At 33.2% G+C, this 10,159-nt stretch overlaps 1 pseudogene; it reads right to left on the minus strand.

Moving 5' to 3' along the window:
• The window catches only part of LOC108452624 (peroxisomal membrane protein 13-like), a 60,623-nt pseudogene extending 50,862 nt beyond the window's left edge, over window positions 1–9,761 (minus strand).
• Window positions 9,762–10,159: the final 398 nt, after the last annotated feature.

Below are 10,159 nucleotides of genomic sequence, written 5' to 3' on the forward strand. Positions count from 1 at the left end.
GCTAATGTAGTTCTAAATGCTCTAAGCAGAAAATCCCTATTTGCCTTGTGAGCAATGAACACCTAATTGTCGTTATTTGATGATGGTTCAATCATAGCTGAGTTAAAAGCTAGACCGACGTTTCTAAAGCAGATTTCTGAAGATCAGAAAAATGATGATGAACTAGAGCTAAACGGGTACAGTGTGAGTTGAATTCTCATTCAAAATTTCAGATTGGGTCTGATAATTATCTATTATTCAGATGTAGAATGTGTACCGAATAATTCAGAACTTGTACAGAAGATTTTGAGCGAAGCTCATAAGGGTACTATCTCTGTTCATCCGTGAAGTAACAAAATGTACAATGATTTGAAAAAGATATATTAGTGGTCGGGAGTGAAATGTGACATTTCTGAATTTATATCTAAATGTTTAATATGCCAGCAAATAAAAACTGAACATCAGGTACCTTCGGGATTGATACAGCCAATTACAATACCAGAATGGAAATGGAAAAGAGTTACTATGGACTTTGTATCGGGGTTACCCTTATCTTCGAAAAAGAAAGATGACATTTGGGTAATTGTTGATCGATTAACAAATTCTGGACACTTTATTTCGGTACGTATGAATTTCTCCCTGGATAGATTGGTTGTATTATATGTTTCTGAAATTGTCAGATTACATGGAGTGCCAGTCTCCATTATCTCTGATAGATATCCCCGATTCATAACTCGATTCTGGAATAAGTTGCAAGAAGCTCTGGGTATACAGTTACATTTCAGTACCACTTTTCATCCTCAGGCTAATAGACAATCTGAACGTTTGATATAAATTTTAGAAGATATGCTTCGGTGTTATGTGTTGGAATTCGAAGGTAACTGGGAAAAATATTTATCTTTATTTGAATTTTCATATAATAATAGTTATCAGCCTAGCATTAAAATGGCCCCATATAAGGCTTTATATGGTCATAAATATAGAACTCCGTTGTACTGGACGAAACTCAGTGAGAAAAAGATATATAGGGTTGATTTAATTCATAAGACTAAGAAAAAGGTGAAAGTGATTCAAGATAGCTTAAAAGTAGACTCTAATCGTCAAAAATCTTATGTCGATATTAAACGAAAAGAGATAAAATTTCTGGTCAGTGATAAGATATTTTTGAAAGTATCACCTTGGAAGAAAGTTCTTCGGTTTGGTTGTAAAGGAAAATTGATCCTACGGTTCATTGGACCATATGAAATCATTGAAAGAATCGGATTTGTTGCATACAGATTGGCATTACCACCGGAGCTTGATAAAATTCACAATGTTTTCCATGTGTTTATGTTACGACGATATCGGTTAAATCCTTCACATGTTATTCCTTCGATAGAAGTGGAGATTCAGCCTGATATGACTTACAATGAAGAACTGATCAAAATTTTAGCACGTGAGATGAAAAAGTTAAGAAATAAAAAGGTAGCTTTAATGAAATTTCTTTGGCAACGACATGGGATTGAAGAAGCTACCTGGGAACGGAGGATACCATGAGAAAGCAATACCCAGACCTTTTTACTGTTAAGATTTTCGAGGACGAAAATTCTTTAAGGGAAGAGAATTGTAACAACCCGTTTTCAGTGAAATCAGAATAGTGGTTCTGAGACCACAAATCTAAGTTAGAAAGAAAATTTATTTTAAAATTATTTTATGGTTTATATTGATAGGAAAGAAGTACGAAAATTTTGATAAGAAAATTGTACTAATTTCATGTTTAATTATAGAAAGGATCAAATTGTATAAAATGCAAAAGTTGAGTTCTAGTAGCTATAAGTATCAAATAGCTATGGAATTCAAAACTTGGAGTCCTTATATGGTAATTAGACCATTAGGAGAAGTTAGTAGATATTTTTGATGATTCATCCATGGAAATTTAGAAAAAGAAAAGGACTAAATTGGAATTTGGAATAAATAAATATGATAATAGCCTACTATCATTTTATTTCATCATCTTCTTCCCCAAAAATCCATGGAAACCCTAGGAAAGAGAAAGAAAAACAAGCAAGTATAATTGGGTAAGCATTCTTGTCCCGTTTTTAGTAATTTTTATATTTTTGATATCGGAATAACCTAATATATCTATTTTAAGGATCAATTTGAAAAAACATTAAAATATTGAAACTTTTCCATGGATAAATATGCTGAAAATTTGAAATTTATGGTAGAAAATGAAAGGCTGTTGATAGATAAATAACTTTTGTAAAGTGAATTTTCATGAAATTATGATTTAGGGACTAAATTGTAAAGATGTAAAATTCATGAAAATTTTTTTTTATGAAATATATATGCTATAAATGTTATACGTAAAAATTGGTTAGGCTTGGAATGAGGATTAAATTGCATGAATTACATTTTCTGAGCCTAGGGACGAAATTATCATTTATGTAAAGTATAAGGGCAAAAATGGTAATTTTTCCTAAGATGTGAATTGAATTAAATTGAGTATGAAATGGATTATATTGATGTTAAATTCATTTATATAGATTTGGATAACTCAAATACAAAGTTAGATCAAGAGAAAGAAAAAATGTCGGATTAGTAAATTTCTGTATATGAACAAGTGACGAGGTAAGTTCGTGTAACTAGATTATGTATATTAATGTGTTTGGAATTGAATGTTGAATATGTGTGAATTGTATAAATGTTCAATGTATAAAATTAATTACATGCCTGATAGTGATCGATAAGTATAAGTCCTGTTTGAATAGATGAAATTCGATGGATACAAGATTTTTCGATTGGTTGTGGTCTTGCATATGTTGCAAACACACCTTAGCTTGAAAGAGCATATTTTTATAAGCTCTTTCGATGCTTCCTGTTACATGGTTCCTGCGAGCATCCTGGTCGGTAGTAATCATGCATGTGTTGCAGACTACCGCAGCTCTTTGTGAGCTTCCTGTTATATGATCAATTGTTATCCTGCATATATTGCAAACAAAAACATAGCTTGAGCTTTCTGACATGGCTCGCATGAACATCCTGTTATATCGTTATCTGAAGCTCCCTGATAATAGCTCTTTGGAGTTACCTGTTAAGCTCAATGAGCTTCCTGTTCTAAACTCTTATGAGTTTCCTGATTTAGCCTGGATAAACTTCTTGTTACATGGCTCACATGAGTATCCTATTATATGGCTTGAGAGAGTGCTTCTTGATTATGTACCCTAATCAGGTACCCCTGAATATAAGTTGACGGTTTATAGTTTTGAACACTTTGAGTGTACTACATGTGTATCCATCGATATTTCAAATAAATTCAACGAGAATAGTTTTGCCATGGTTGAATTGAACTTAAGATGATTGATTATGGAAATGCACATGTTATATAAAAATACGATATGAAAAGCACATGTTTATGAAAGTTATTACATGATGAGCTCATTTTTTATTTTTGATGTTTACATGATATACATGACTAACAAGTTTCTTGGGATCATATGTGTTTAGGCAAATAGCCATAATAATTTGGATGCATGTTTGTGTACTTATTTTGAATGTACATGATTGGTAAGTTAAATTCTTGTTATACAAACTTACTAATCATTTGAAATATTTACTCAATTTTTTTCTGTTTTATAGTGCTTGAAAGCTTGTAAAAGTTGGAATTGGTTAGAACATCATCACACTATCCTTCAGCACGTTTTGGTAAAAATTGCAAACTTATTTTGGTATAATGACATGTATAGGCTAATTTGGCCAATGTTGGCATGTAAATGGTTATTTGTAATCTAGCCATTGGAATGGCTAGTAATGGTATATATAGTGAATATATACTTGAGGTTATAATATGGTTAATATATGAGTCCTTGATATGGTTAGATTGAATTATGGTACACATATATGTTTTTTTTTTAAAAAAAAGGTAAGCTTGAATACATGTGATGATATATCAAATATAATGTTAATGTTGGCTTGGTTTTAACATTTTGAAATGGTTGGTATTTGTATGCAATTATTAATATAGGTACGAGGAAAATTTTGGGTAAGAAATAAGGCTTAGAAACAGCCTTATTTTGTCCACACGGGCATGTGTCTCAACCGTGTGTGACACAAGACCATGCGCACGGGCATGTGGTTTGGCTGTGTCCCTTGCATCTTAAAAATTGAGAAACAGAATGCTCAGAATTGGTCACACGGGCAGAGACACGGGCGTGTGTCTCTGCCATGTGAAACACACGGTGGAACAGTCCGATTTTGGGTCTAGTCGGAATAGTGGTTTCGAGACCACAAATCTGAGGTCGATAAATTATTTTAATGTTATTTTATGTGTTATAGCATGATTATATGGATGTTTAAAAATTTTGGTGAATTAATTTTAGCGATTGCATGCTTAATTTTGAAAAACGGATTAAATCTCATAAAGTATAAAAGTTTTGTTCTATTAGATAAAGGTGATAATTAGTTATGGAACGTTAAAATAGAGGTCCTTATTACGGAAATATACAAATATTAACGTGGTGGCTGGATATGGAGACAAGAATCATGAAAAGTCAATGGTTAGTTGGCATTAGGCGACAAAATTTGACTAATGAATAAAAAAATAATAAAAAGCCTAGTTATCATCTTTTTTTGTTTTCATCTTCTTCTCTCCACCAATTTTCTCTAAGAAAAATGGCCATGGGAGCTTGAAATTTTCAGCAACTTTATACCCTTGCAAGTAAGTGATTTTGATGGTCATTTTTGTTGATTTTTATGTTTTTGGAACCCTTATAACTTAATCTAGCTAATGAGGGGACTATTTTGCAAAATGGTTAAAAGTCTAGGGTTTTTCCATGAGAATATTCACGTTGTTTGCTGCATTTTTATGGAAGAAAATGAATATTGGTTGTTAAATAAACAACTTTTATTAAATGATTTTCATGAAAACACCTAAAATGGCTCATTTTGTAAAAGTTATAAAATAGGTGGTAAATGTGTGAAATAATGGAAAATATGGGTTGCTATAAGCATGAAAAAGGTTCTGCTATACATGGGTAGTAAGGAAATTGAACACATTTCATTTTACGAGCCTAGGGGCAAAAGTGTAATTATGACAAAGTATAGGGGTAAAAATTTAATTTTACCAAAAATATGAAATTGGGCTAATTTGTGTAGCATGATGAATAAATAAATTAAATGTGTTGTCATAGATCAAGGAAGATGAAATTCGGAATCAGATCGAGGGAAAAGCAAGATAATCGAGTAATTTACTTATTTCATCGTTTTATACCAAGGTAAGTTCGTATGTGAATAAGCATTAAATTTGATATGTTTAAATGCTTAATCGATATCATGTATTATTTCGTATGCTATTATTGGATCATGAATAATATAAAAATACGAGATCGTAATGAAAGATCAAATTAAGAGAAATGCTGGGTTGAGTATGATCGAATCACGACATGTTATGAATTGACGGTAAAGACCATAGTTGGACCATGGCAATATGTGTAGTCAGTGTAAAACCATATCTGGGACATAGCATCGACATTATTATGTGAGCCAATGTAAGACCGTGTCTGAGCATGGCATCGGCATCGTTATGTGAGCCAGTGTGAGACCATGTCTGGGACATGGCATCAACATGAGGTATCATGTAAGACTATAGCTGAGTTATTGGCATCAATATGAGATTTCCATATAAGACTATGTCTGGGATATGGCATTGGTATGATACATCATGTACAAGTTTTCCCGATTATCCTTAATATCCCGAGAGGTCAACAGGTAAATCCAAAGATTATGTCAAAGAAATGACAGTGTATGATCATGTTGAAAGGGTACAGGTATGTAAGAAAAATTCATGAGTAATGAATTCGATATATATGAGACATTTGGTAATAATGTAAATGAGTAAGTCCTACCTATGAAAATGATCTTGTGATGACCTTTTGATTATAAGTCTATACATATGATGTATAAATAAGTGGCAAATTTGATTGATGATCATGTGTGAGGGTTTTAGGCCAAATTAAATTGAGACATGATAAGTTTAAGTTTTGTTGTTAATGTATAGGTTAAATTGGCCAATGAATGGCATGTAAATATTTGATAATGACTAGTTATTGGAATGGCTAGTTAAGGATATGCTTTGGTGTTATGTATGATTAAATGAACGTTAATACAAAGAAATCATGAAAGAGTAAAGTTAGCAGTAAAACAGTTCTGGACGAGAAATTGTAAAACTTTGAAAAATCATCAAAAATTGTGGAAATTTAATTAGAGGTTGAATAATATATGAAATTAAATCTTATTGAGACTATTTTAACATAGAAGAAACAATGTAAGTAAAAGAATTTCATATTATGAGATGTTTGAATTTTTGTGGGACAGGATTAGGATGAATTCAAAATCTCCTGTTTTGAATTTGGAAAGTCATTAAAAATAGTATAAAAAAAATTACGAGTTATAATTTATATTTTTTAAATTCTTAATGAACCTGTTTTCAAGAGAATCAAATGAAAACATCATCCGAGTCCTGTACGAGGAGATAATTAATTTTTAGTGCAAAAGGGTTAAAACTATCAAATAACAGAACAGGGATGACTTTAAAGAATAAACTGTAATTATTTGTTAAACCAAAATTTTTGAAAATTTTATGGTAAGGAAATATGGGAGTCTAGTTTTAGGGAAAATTAGCAGAACTTAATTTGGAGTTTCGTAGCTTAATATATAAATAATTTAGTGATTATAACTCGTGTAAACAACTTGATTTGAACATAAGTGAATAGTGAAACTTTGTGCAATTATGATTGCATTATCTTGAGAACATATTATGAGGATTGTTAAATGCATGTTAAAAAATTGTTTATCATTTACATACCTACTTACTAAGCTAAATGCTTACTCTCTCTTCCTTTCTTTTTTCCTATAGTGTCACAGATGGTAGCTCGAGTTAGAGGTCGTCAGAGATCCTAACACACTAACAAGCTATTGATGGGTATTAATGATTTTCTAGCATTTTAAGTGTATGGCATGTATAGGGATTTGGTTATTGTGTACATGATATTATGAGTTGGCTGGCCTATGCTAATTGAAGGTCATTGTTGTATAAGGCCATTTAGTGTGGCTAATATTTGCTATATTATAAGTCTATGATGAAGCATTACATGGATGTGCATGCTTGTTTGGGTTAGATGAGTGAATGTGTGATAATTATGTGTGGAAAATACTAAATGTGAATAGTTGAGTAAGTTACATGCTATAATTAGTTAAGTGTGTGTATGGTTGTGCATCATGAATGTGATTTATAAATAGTGAGTGAATGCCATAGTGTGGTTATTGGGATGCCTAAAAATGCCATGTTGTGTGTTGATAAATTTAGTATAGGTGTGCAAGTGTTTTTGGATGGAAAAAGACTTGGTAAATAGCCTAACTATCATCCACACAGATGACCACACGGGCGTGTGACATGCCATCTGACCCTAAATGGGTGATGACATCATAAATAGAGAGTTACACGAATAGAGGACACGGGCGTGTCCTGAGCCACACGGGCAAGTGTGACCACACGGGCGTGTTACTCCCCAAAATGAAAATTTTCTTAATGTCTCAAAAGTTTCAAAAGTTATCGATTTAGTCCCTAACCACCTCCAATGTATGTTTTGGGCCTCGTAGGCCCATATAAGGGATTTTAAGATAAAAATTGAAAATTTTTAAATTTGAATGAAATTTTATGACCTGGAAATATTGTATGCATGCGTTTGAGTCTGGTAACGTCTCGTATCCTATTCCAGCGACGGACGTGGGTAAAGGGTGTTACACACGGCCCAATACAATGGCATGTATCTTGACCGTATGAATCCTGCACCTAATTTTTAAAATTAAATTGTCCACACGGCCTAGCACACGGGCGTGTGGCCAGCCGTGTGACCCAAGTCAATAGCTACCCTAATTTGAACACGGGCTAGGACACGGTCGTGTGCCTCACATCGAATGCCCACACGGCTTAAGACACGAGCGTGTCACCTAGCCGTGTGAGCCTCACGGCCTAACCACACGGGCTTGTGTCCGTTGCACCTAAGAAAAATTTTTAAATTTCAAAAAATAATTTTCTAAGCTCCCGATTTAATCTCGACTTGTTTCTAATGTATAAATAGGACCTCGAGGGTCCATTTAAGGCACAACATGATTGAATTATAATTTTTTTCGGATATGAATAGTAAAAGACATGGATTAATTGTATTTATTCTGTAAACTCCAGTAATACTCTATAACCCTATTCCGACCACGGATATGGGTTAGAGGTATTACACAACTAGCCCCAAACAGTTCCTATGTATGCCCCCAAAACTGCAATCAATACCTTACCCTCCATACTTAATATTTTAGTACTTAAGTAAATGGTCAGCAAAAATATGAAATACGATAATATTTCTTGTACAACATACTTTGAGCTCAAGAATCAACAAAGGACAAATCGGGACATTAAAATGTTTGCTTCATATTTAACATCCAGTAAGGAAAAAACCGCTTCTTTGAATTATACAAAATTGTCCATGTTTCCACGTGAGAACATTAATAGCTGGGGTGGGATGCCATTATAGCTAGGATTGGACATTTAATCAGATAATAATTTAATCAAAAATAAGGCTAGTAAGGAATTACCATATGGAGGAAGGAAATCCAAAACCCTGGAGGAGATGGTGGAGCACCAAAGGGATTATTTCAATCTTGCTCACCATATGGACCCATGCCTCTCATCCTATATCCACCCATTGGACCTCCAAAGCCACCAAGACCACCACCATACATTCCAGAATTCTCATAAACCACCATAACCTCCTCTATACATGCCATTGCCATATAATCCACCACCATAAGATCCTAATCCACCATATGATGAATCATACATTCCTAAACCATACCTCGAATTATAGTTTAAACCAGAACTATAGCCTGCAACGAATACCGAATTTAGACAAGCTTTATAATACGTAATCGTTAAATAATAATAAAGAATTAAACCTGTACCTCCACAAGTGCTACCATATGTCTGTCGCTCCCAAGGCCTGTTAGGCAAAGGCTTACCGAGAACATTTCTATTCACAGCCGTAGTTCTATCAGTAGTTAAAACAATTTCACTCAGTCTTGCCGTTCCGGATGCCTCAACCACATCGTTGGTACTACCAACTGATGGTGGCTTAAAGGTTCCGGAATCGGACAAGCCCTTAGCTTGCTCCCACGGTTTTGGAGGAGACTCGCCAGTAGCTACAATTGCAGAGTATCAATTACAATCAAAATATACAAAAACAAAAGTAAATAAAAATCAATTTAAAAAGTTAGAAGTTAACACAAAATCCGATGTAATTATAATTTAATTCCTTAATCCCCAAAAGAAAAGCCAAAACAAAAACCCCAAAATTTGGAAAATAAACTTGATTGAGTGTTAATTTTCTCAACCAAATCAACAACCGATTAGGAGCAAATTTAAGAAGAAGAAAGCTTACAAATTTATATTGAATCGGTCGATATGTGAAAACATGATTATAAACCCTAAAAGAATTAAAAGACAATAACAGACCCCGTAGCTGGGAATTGGCAGCCATTGCTTATGGGTGGATCAATGGCTTTGAGGAGCGAGTTATCTAGAGGCTTTGCCTCTGACAAACAACGATGAATAAGTGAGACCACTTTCGCGTTTTAGCTTTGTTTACTCGCATTTTCTTTGGAAATAATCTTTTATTTTCATTTCAATTTTTTATTTTCCTTCGAGGTTATCACGTTTTTTGCGTTCAAAATTCTTACACTTCTTTTTTCTTTTGAGAGACGGAGAGAGAGAGAATTCTAACACTTCCTTTAAGATTAACTAAATACGTAATTACATTTAATAAATAAATGTAAAACACGAGTTGCCAACGTCATCCCACTCAAAACAAACAAACAAATAAATGTTAAAAAGTGATATATATATATATATATATATATAAAGAAAGGGATAGCAGTACATGGATTAGACTGAGACTTGTCTCTTAACTCCAATGCCGCTCACATCATCGCCGATCACCTACAAAGCCTCATCTGGTGGGATGGATGTCCCGCCCATCTCCAAATTTTTAGATTTTGAATTTTTATATATAAATTATCATTCTTTATTAAATTATTTTCATATAATTTACCTCTTTAAATTATAAAGTTATACTTTATATTAACAAAGTGTTTT

The sequence above is a fragment of the Gossypium arboreum genome, chromosome 7 (assembly GCF_025698485.1).
Source record: "Gossypium arboreum isolate Shixiya-1 chromosome 7, ASM2569848v2, whole genome shotgun sequence".
NCBI lineage: Eukaryota > Viridiplantae > Streptophyta > Magnoliopsida > Malvales > Malvaceae > Gossypium > Gossypium arboreum.